General features: G+C 36.9%; 1 long non-coding RNA gene across 1 annotated transcript in view; it reads right to left on the bottom strand.

Moving 5' to 3' along the window:
- Positions 1 to 9,272, bottom strand: part of LOC118160962 — a 111,704-nt gene that overhangs the window by 13,775 nt on the left and 88,657 nt on the right. The window lies entirely within an intron of this gene.

Here is a 9,272-nt window from a genome sequence, read left to right as displayed (position 1 = left end):
TTTTTTTTTTTTTTTTTTTTTTTAATGTAAGCAGTGTTTTAAACATAAAAAAGAGGAGGGGAAAAAATAATCCCACCCAAACTGTAACCAGAAGGAGAGAATTGAAGTAGTATTGTTACAGATATTCACAGTACAGATTACGTTGAGTTCTCTGTCTTCAAGAACTGATTATTTTCAGACACTTATTGGCCATAGTTCTCTGAAATATTATAATCCTGGAGACAGGAAGAAAATACATTATTTCTGATCTGTGAATACCATCTTGTCCAGCACAGCAGGCTAGAGCTCTGCTCCCTTTTTCTGTACCATTCAAGGTTCAGCAGAAGTACCATGTCTTTGATATCCAAATGTCAAATGAAAAATAAACGATGTTTTATGTTTTTTTGTCTTGATTCATTTTTACAAGTTTCTATAGTGCTTATCCTTGAAGCTTAGATCTGTACTTTACAGTAACATTTCTCAATAACTATAAGATGTAAAAACATCCTTGTGTCACAAATGCTATTATTCATACCCCCTATACCAGTTATAAACATTCCTGATATAGAAATCAAATACAAATTTTAGAAAGTATTTTTCAACTCTTAAATAATCTTTCCAAGTAAATATATCTTTCTCTGAACAGTAACATTTTCTTAAAGCCTTTTTCCTTAAAAATAAATGCACTAGGTAGTTGATTATGTAGTTTTTCAGTAAATCAAGTTTTCTCTCTGAAGTTCATTTGCAGTCACAAATGTCTAATTGCACTGAAGCAGCAATAAGTTAATAATAACCCTTTTCTTTTGTTGTTGTTGTTGTTGTTGTTTTAAAATCTTTTTAAAGTTTGTTTCAACCTGTTTGGAAAGTATTGACATTTTTAATACTCCCAGAAAGTGAAAGAACAGCTTCAAACTTAGTTTCAGCAGGGTATGCTAGTTCAAAAATCACCTAACCAACCCATTAACGATGGAATTTTTTGTTTAGGTATATCCATAGACTGTTCATGCAATTCACATTTGAACTTGCATGTGAAAGATATTGATTAGGACATCAGATTTGCCAATAAAAACAAGTTATGAGAGAAGTTCTAAAACTGATTTTTCCTTTTTTTCAAATCTGAAAGGTATTAATTTGATTGTGTGACTGTGGTAGGAAGACACCAGCTGAATATCCTATACAATTCATTTCACAGCCATACTGAAAAGAGGGAACACTTTTTGAGATCTTCACTACATTAAATGGTATATCGCAACCATTTTAGAAAATTTCTGTATCACAAAGAAAACGATTCTCTTTTCTTGTGCAAAGAATCATCTCACACATCAGTTCCACTTTTTGCATCACTTCTAGTTGTAGTGCTTTCTGATAGCAATTGTTGAAAAAGTTATTCTGACACAGTCTTCTGACTACAAATTAATGAAGTTTGGGTTGAGAACCCTGAAAATCACAGATCTGCATTTCTGAAGAAATATCTTCTATTTAAAGAAAAAGAAAAAAAAATCAAAAATAGATTAATAGATTAAATCCTCACAACCTTAGTCCAGAAATGAGTAGTCAAAATTATCAAATTATATTCAAGCACAAGTGAGATAAATAGTAATTTAAAAAAAAAAAAGAAACTTCAATAATCCATTCCTACAAGTAATGTGATAGCCACACATACATATGTTCATACTCAAAATTATCTACCACCTTTCCAATCTTCTCCAGAGTAACATCCATGGTCAAGAAAAGTTCTTTTTCTTTTTATGATGAGCAATGCCATGTAAATTTTTCAAAATACTTTAACTAACTAACTGAATAAATAAATAGTGATACTACTAAGTATTCCAATTCTGTTACATCAGATATTTTCCAATACCTGGTGGTAGTGTTTTTGATCCTCCTCCTAAAATTCTGCTTGCAGATTCCACCCATAAAATTTTGCTTGCAGGTTCCCTCCTCCAGGACAGCTAACAGAACATCCCCAGGAGCCCCACATTCCAATAGGGAGTTTTGATTTATTGACAGAGCATTTTCTAACTGAAAAAAACATTAACTAGAAAGTATACAAGCAGAAAAAAGTAATTGCAAATTTGGCTTCGATCTGTAGAGAGCTATAACTGCAAGCATTTGAACTAGGAGTTACAATTCAACTGCAAGGAAAAAAAATAAAATCAAAAGTGCCAGACAGATTTCATTCCTGGCCTTACAGCCATCCCCTGCCCACACTCTAAGGGTCCAAGAAGAGTTCCAAGTTTTTCCTGTGATGCAAAAATGATCAATAACACGCTTAAGTCTATGAATTTTTCTCTTGAACAGGGTTCAGGTGGATGTCCCTTTTAAAGATCCATCAACATAAAACTTCTTTTCTTCCTCTGATCTTAAATTAAAGCTTGGATACTGACCCAGAAGAAATAGGTTTGCTGTAAAATATCTGAAAGCCATTGTAATAGTTCTTTAATGAATATAAGTCTTATTGACTGGGGGGAAATAAAACACAATATGAATCAATTTGTGTCTGTTCTGACTGCATTTTAGTACTAATGCACTACAAGATAAGCCAAAATGGTACTTGGGGATAATTTGTGCTTTTAATTTGTGCTTGCCTTTTTTTTTTCCCCCACATAATCCAGAGGTCAAGTTTTATTTTAGTTTAAATTCACAGCATGTGAGATCCAGGTAGCTCAATCACTATTGATATGTACCTCTTTTGTTTCTCCTGCTAGTACGACATGACAATTTGGTGATACCAAAGGAAAAGAGGCAAAGCAGAACCAAACTGTCTTTTCCAGCTGTGATAGGCTGACCTTCGCTGTCTGACAGACACCCATTCAGCCACTCTCTCACTCCCCCTCCTCAAGAGGACATTATAGTTACTCTCCACGGACTGCAGCATCTCCTCCCCCTCCTTCTTTTCTGAATCTGATGTTTGCAATTTTTTTCTTGATGTTCTTACATTTTCTTTTTCCCCTCACTCCCATGCAAAATGTTGCACTGTCTTACACAAATTTTCCCAGAGGTGTCACCAGCTTGGATGGTGGGATTGGCTGCATCCTGAGGTGGGTATGTTGGAGCTGGCTGGAAATAGATGTGTGCATTAGATGGTGGCATTACCAGATTTGGTACTAGCATATGACCAAAGAAGAAACAAAACTGAAGACTTTTGCTTCTGCCTTTTTTTTTTTTCTTTTTTTCTTTTTTTTTCCCCAGTATTTGCTGCATTATTTAATGTTATCTTCTACTGTACACATTAAATTGTCTCCTAGCCTTGCCCAGGATCACTACAACTCTCAGAGTGCCTGGAGTGGACGCACACATCTGCACCTAGACAGCTAAGGAAACAATCATACTACCAAGAAAAGTTTTTGCTTTGATGCAAAGCCATCTATTTTCCTCCAAATTTAAATTCAGCTTTTGGGGAAGTTTAATTATGGATCAGGTTAAGGAACTGTGTTTAAATACTTTGTCCTAGTTAACTAAAAATTTGGGAATACTTACTGAACTTACTGGATGTACTGGGAAGATGGGAAAAGTCCACGCTTTTGATTATTTGATTACCAAATTCTACCACATAGTATGAGGCACAGACTGTACAGTCCTGTCACTTGTATAAACACAGAAGAGGACGCAACATGTGAAGTTAAAGGCTAATCCCATGGGAATTGCTGGAATGACTTTGAAGTTAATAGAATTGACACCAGATGAAAAATGAGCCCAAACTCTAAAACTACAAAAAAGTGTAAAGAGTGTTCCCATTTCATTGCATATGTGTCAGTATATATGCTATTAAAAACAATTACTACTTGTTTTGCAAGGAATCCTGTGCTTTTTCATTCCATAGGATGCAAATGAGATACCTGTCTTTGGAGAATTATTGAAATTTGATGACAAGAAGCAGATGAAGTAAGATGCTCTTAACTTAATGGCAGCTGTGACATGCATCTGTATAAGAAATTGAAGATGGGTGAAATCAGCCTGATATGCTGATAGATGAGCCTCAGCCCATTCTAATACTGAATCCATTTTTTGTTTCTTTTCTTACTGGAAAGATGGTTGTCCAGTCTAAGACATGTTGTTATTTTCTAATTCTTTGGAAAAGCTGTTGTTTTTAGCTGGTGGCCAAACAGTACCAGTGATCATGAAAAAACTGAGAAATGTACATTATGAAAACTTTTTTGTCCTCCAAAATACTGTCTACTGAATAGCTATTTTAATAGACGCTGTCTTCCTTTCCCATTAGAATTGGCCAAATTCTATGCAATTGATTGCTTTATTGTGGAGTCCAACTTTTGACTCCCTAGTGACAAATGCCATAATAAAGAAACAGCTGGGGTATTCCTGTCACTCAGAAATCACCTTTTCCAAGAATGCTTCTGACTATGAAAGCAAGAGCGGGTGCACACACACACCAGGGAAAGACTGTGAAAATCATCTATAAAAAGCTGTAAATATTGCTTATTCCTTCTTTTAGGATTTTCTGTCATGGTTATGACTGTTCTGTGGAAGCAACTTGTAGGGCACAATTGTGCTTAGTATTGACAATTAATGTTCTCTCAGCTATGCATGAGAATGACAAAATGTGTAGAGATGAAAAGTGAATTCCCTAAGATCATAACAGCTACAACACAGACATCTGTAAGCTGATTTTCACAACTCATTCATTCTCTTCCTATTCCTAGGAAAAGCGGACTGTAGATTTAGCTACATGGCTCAAGTCTGTGATCCAGTGCATGTTTACTACTGTACGTGTCTCCAAGTACATAGGACATAAAAAACATACACATGCTAGAGGCTGCAGAGGAGAACCACTGATAGAAAGAAAACACAAAATTAATGTAACCAGCATGATGTGCCAGTGGTATTATATTAGCAAGAGCATTTCATACAAGCCAAGCTTAAGAGTTGGAAATCAAGACCAAAGAAAAAAATGTGAGAATATAGACAGGGGTTCCTGGGAACAAGATGTAGTCAAGAAGGCAGTTTATGTCAAAGATGACATCTGAGGAATGGGTCTCAAAGACTGAAAACTGATCTCTAGCAAAAGGGTTGGAGGGATAGATGTGGCCAAGATGAAGGGCCCACCCGCAAAAGATGCACTGAAGAAACATGCTGGAAGAAGTGGCAGACAGGGCATTTTCAGAGAAGCACATAGGAAAAGACTGAGTTTGGAGAAAATACAAGGTCAAGATGATGGGAAAGAGCTAGTCATGGAGAGGTCATTTAAGGAATTCAGAGGTCAAGGAAAAAGTGGATAGCATGAAGAGATGGAAGGGTCAAGAGTAAGCTTAAAATGCCTATGACTACTGTGTTTTTACTGGGGGGGGGGAGGGGGGGGGGAGGAAACTTTAAAAGGAAACTTGATTAGAAGGAGTTTGTTAGGATGAACACAAAGAAGAGAAAGGTAGGCACTGGGTTAAGCTTATTAGCAGTTTTATGGACAGGCATTAGGATCATCTGCCCCAAAGAAGTTACATTTTTCATAAACAAGAACTTCTTGCACAGCCTGGGACTTTGCAAAGATTCAGTCTTTGTTAATATACAGATACAATCCACAGACGAGCTTCAAGTGTGAAATATCCCATCCGGCTTGTAGCACTCACCAACCTTTAGACAGAAATAATAATAATGTGGTGAAATGGGATATGCCATACACCATCTGGCAGCTGTGCAAACAAGAAGAAGAACCCTATGAAGAACATTATTACACATTTGGGGACCTGCTGATTACGTTGCATGTCTAAGGTTAGACATTTTGGTGTGTAAAACTTGAGAACATAGTCTAAATCGTGGATAATTTAATAGGTTGCACATGGACTTCACCCCTAATTTATCCATTCTTTTGTATTAAGCAATACATCCCATCTTAAAAGGCTGTCTTGCTTTTATGGCTTAAAGTGCTGCGCATTTGAAATACACAAGGTTGAAATAAATAATTATCATTTTTCCAGAACTGGAGAAATATGTATAGTAGAATGGTCCTATCAGGATGGTCAGTACTTCCAAACAGCTGAGAGTTCGTATTTCATATTAATATACCACCTCTGTAGTTGGCAAATCCTTTTCCCTTTAGAGAGGCCAAGGATTTTTTATTCATGTCTTTTTTTGCTTTACTTTATGAAGGAGAACAACAGAAAGTGATTAAGGAGACTGTGTTAAAAAAAAAAAAAAAAAAAAAAAAAAAAAAGCTCTTTAAACTAACAAGCTTATGGATTTTGAAGGACTGCCAGGAGAGTCATTAACGGAAAATATTCAAAAGGCACTTAAACATGTTCTCTGACTTGAATAGATTTGTTTCTGTCACCCCACAAGAAAACAAAACAACAGAAGTCCCCAGCTTGCTCCCTGGCTGCTTCTCCGTGTTCAGCAGTGCATTTCAATTACTCATCCAGGCCCTTCTCCACTGTCAGTATTCTCTGTCCTGCTCCCACTCAATCCAAGAAATACTCATCTTTCTTTTACCTATCTCATGTTGACTATTTCTGCTACTTGAAGTGCTGACTTGCTTGTCCTTTATACCACCTCTATCACCAGGGCTCTGTACTTCATCATACATGACTTACATGTGGTCCCCTATGCATTCCTGCATTCTTTTCCAATCTCCTCTCACCACCTCATGCCAAATTCCTCTTCTTTCTGAAATGCCGTGAGGTGTACATCATGCTGGTACTGTAGCAGATGGTGCTTTGGAGAAAAGGGATCAGGTGCACAATTAAGATGGGCAGATCTGAAATTGCAGTTTGATTAAGTTTTCCAGATATGGAGAGGATGTTTGCATCAGGTGCTGCTCTAACTTGGAAACTAACCTCAAGCACTGTGAACCCACACTCCTGCTAGTAACTGGCCATGGTGTCACTGAGTTCTTCCTCTTATTTTCCCTATATATGTTGGTACATAATTGACTAATATTGATTCACTTATTTTTTCACAATGTCTCAGGAGAGCAAAGCACATTGTTTCAGAATTAGTAGAACAATTGAAAACTAGTAAATTTCTGTCTCAGGTCTTCTACATCATCCCCAACACAATAGTTTTAGGTCCTTTCTATATCTTCTAGAGTACCCTTATGTTTCTCATCCCATTCTTCCTGTGATTACCATAATTCTAGCTCTCTCCTGTATGTCCCTTCACTTCTTAAATACTCATAGCTCTCCTGACTTGTGCCTAAAATTTTGGGCTTACTGGCACACTTGGCTAAGAATTGTACTTGTTGCTATTACTCCAGCCCTCCACATACTGATCATCCTGATGGCAACTCCCTTGCTTTTGCTTGGTGTGGACAATAATTTAGTCCCTTCTGATCCCAGATGATGACTTGCAAAAAGTTCTGTCAAATTTGGCATGTAGAATGACTGCTTAAACCTCATTTCCTTAGGAAACCAGTTAAAACACTTCACTTCCTTTTTTAAACTGGATTAAATAACTCCAAGATGAATGGTGTAGCAGCCGGACAAACATGACCTGGTCAGGAGTGGCGCCAGGGCTCACAGGTGCTCCTTTCAAAGCTGGGGGAAATAGTACACAGTGTTGACTCATCTTTCAGCCCTCACAGAGGGCTTGTAATTGCTCAGTGAATTATACACCCCTGCTTGATATTCCCTCCCTCCCTCCTGTAACACCTTCTTCACTCACGCATTTGCATGCAACGCTTACTTGTCAGCCTTCACCTGAAGTGCCCACAGTAACAGATACAAAAAGATAGCTTCTGCTTCCATAGCATCAAGGACTGACACCTCTGGGGGTGGGCTACAATTAATGAATGATAAAACAGAGAAACATTTTGAAGTCCCAAATAATGAATGAACCCCCTGTAATAATCAGGGTAAAATTGCAAATAATGATATATCCCCTGGCAAAAGACCTAATAAAAGTTTTAAACGAACTGAAATTGTCCAAGCATAACTGTATTTTTTGACAAAATACAAGAGGAGGATGTAGCAGTAGTAAATTGCAAGTTACCTGACACAGCCCTTATCTCATTAGCCCCTAATTTAACTTAACTAGGAAAAGTATTTCTTTTTGCTGTGTAATATTTTCTTTTAAAATATAGAGAATGTGTAGCAACATAGCTTTTCTTCCATTGCATTCAACAAAATAATTTACATTTGAAGTTACCTTCTTAGTACTTCTCAAAGCCTAACATAATATCGTCAGAATACTGAAACCAAGGATCCAAGCTTTTTGAGTAAGTCTAAAAGATTAAAGCAATTCTCAGGGAAATGTTAATTATAACACAATGTTGAAAAGAGGAGAAACACAGAGTTTGTACATCCAAGGCTCAAAAAAGCAGCAGTTTTAATTCCTCATATCCTTTCAGCAAAAGATTTCTGAGTGGTTACAAATCTTAATTGACCATAGCAACACATGTCAGGAAAGGTAAGTAGTGTCATTCCTATGCCAAGGAGAAGAAAAGAAGTACAACAGGAAGGAGCAATAGGTCAAGCCTGAAGAGTATGAAAGCCTGGATTAAAAGCCAGGCATTGCTGGCTCTCTACCCATGCTTAAATCACTGCTCCAACAACAACAAAAAAATTGTCGGTCAAATTTGATTGAATTTGAGAGACCATTCTATAATCAATCATGACAGGGTTAATTCTCCTAAACTCTCACTAGCAGATGCTAATCTGCCCTGGAGTACATCCATGATTCCAGGGTAATTATGGATGGAAATCTCAAAAAGCAGCTTGTAAGTGAAGGATTGTGCATAGCCGTCTTCTTCTTTTTTCTTTTTTTTACTCCTTTTATCTACCTCCCAGATAAAATGGCTTAAAAAAAAAAAACAAATAACCCAGCAAAACTGTAATAACTTAGCATCCCACCTCATACAGTATTAAGGCCCCAGCTGAATTCTAGATTTCTTTTTATCCTCAGTCCTTCTGACCTTAGTTCTATTAAGTGTCCATTGCAAGTTGCTCTCGTAAAAAACATCCACTGTACATTCCTGTATCCACCTACTCCACAATTAGTTTTTTGAGACCAACCCATTTTGAACTAACTCTTTTTCTGCCAGATGAAAAGCAAAACAAAGCAAAACAGCAATGAAAAAGAAAAACCACAAACACCAGAAATCCGGCCAACACACAAATAATACATCTCCTACCAGGCTTCTAATTTTTGAGTAAACAAACAAAAAAACAAACAACAACAATTCCTTACTTCAATGGAGAACTTCAGGAGAATAAGAAATTCTAGAAAGAAAAGGTAGAATTTAATTTATAGAATTAAATGACAAGTTGGTCATAGTTGGTCATAGGGATATTAACTCTTATCTCCTTCTGGTGGACTAATGGGAGTGAGACACCTTTATAAGCAGA

Source organism: Oxyura jamaicensis, chromosome 1, assembly GCF_011077185.1.
Source record: "Oxyura jamaicensis isolate SHBP4307 breed ruddy duck chromosome 1, BPBGC_Ojam_1.0, whole genome shotgun sequence".
Lineage (NCBI taxonomy): Eukaryota > Metazoa > Chordata > Aves > Anseriformes > Anatidae > Oxyura > Oxyura jamaicensis.
This window is presented reverse-complemented; position numbering and strand designations above follow the sequence as displayed.